The following is a 1,464-nucleotide window of genomic DNA, read 5'->3' as shown; positions in this document are numbered from 1 at the left end:
AAGAGCTGGAGAAGGCGAGAGGAGACTGAAGCTAATGGTAGGGAGAAGGCGAGAGGAGACTGAACCTAATATTAGGGAGAAGCCGGGAAGAGTTGGGGAAGGCGAGAAGAGGCTGACTGATTTATAGGTCTCTTTCGCGAGGAAAATTTTAGGAATCGAGTTAGCGGCGGATGATACTAACCGCTTTAACCGTGCGCTTTAGCCCACTTTCGCGGGGACAATTTTAGGAATGAAGCTACCCGCGGGTGACACTAAATAGTAGAATCGAGCTCATGTAAAGATAGAAATTATTTAAGTCTTTACCCATTTTACCAACTATTTTTTTTGGTAAAAATTGACAATATGTTATTGTTTATCGTATATAATTGTATAAGTATAATTTATGACAAAATTATCAAATTATTAATTAATTTGTCATTAATATATTCAAATAACAAAGTTATTAAATTGTTACTTAAGTTTAAACATTATAAATATCATATTACAAGGAACATAATTACACTTATATATATATATAACAAAATTTTATAGTTAATATAATAATATAGTAATAAATTATACATATATTAAATATATAAGTATTTTAATTTCTAAATATATAATATAATATGATTATATATTAAGATCATGAAATATGTAATTACATGTTATATATTTTATATGATATAAGTTATATTAATATTAATATATGATTATTAGAAATCTTGCTAAAAGGTTATAATTATCATACCTATGTAGTAATGTTTTGTAATATAAAATATTTTGAATAACTGTATAATTATATATTTTGAGTTTTGCTAAAGATACTTTCCAAGATTAGTGAATAATATCTAAATATATTATTTTTGATAAATTTTAATATATTAAGAGAAAAAATTATTGAATATGACAAATTTCAAAGTATTCTTAAAACACTTATTAACAAAATAATTGACTATGAAAATTCTTTTAATAATTTTGAAAAGGTATAATATTTTTTAAAAAAATTTAAAAAAATTATTCTTTTATTATATTAAATTAAATTCTTATATTTTGCACTCACAGACTTTCCAACCAATATTTGATGCCCACAATCCTAAAAGCTAAAAAAATATTTGGAGTCCTAAAATTGGTTGCATCCGAAAATAAAGAAACAAATATAATATAATGATTTTGTATTTGAATATTTTTAAATTCTGGGAGTAAAAATATTCACACTATCTGAACTGCTTTTTTTTTAAAAAAAGAAAAAAAATACTTTAACATTTCCTCATTTGGAAGAAAAATATAATTATCAATTATATTAGATTAGATAATCAACCTTACAACAAATAAAGGAGAATTTGAACAGAATCAACTTTCCTAAAGCTTTTGCTAGGAAATAAAGTTATCATCGTGTGTAGTTGCCAAAAACACTGAAACAGTGCATAGCACCGTTTGTGGGCATTAATCCGGATCGCTATATTTGCTGTACGGCTATTTTTT

Source organism: Theobroma umbraticum, unplaced genomic scaffold (assembly GCF_002168275.2).
Source record: "Theobroma umbraticum cultivar Fairchild unplaced genomic scaffold, ASM216827v3 scaffold_31.0, whole genome shotgun sequence".
NCBI classification, from domain to species: Eukaryota; Viridiplantae; Streptophyta; class Magnoliopsida; order Malvales; family Malvaceae; genus Theobroma; species Theobroma umbraticum.
This window is presented reverse-complemented; position numbering follows the sequence as displayed.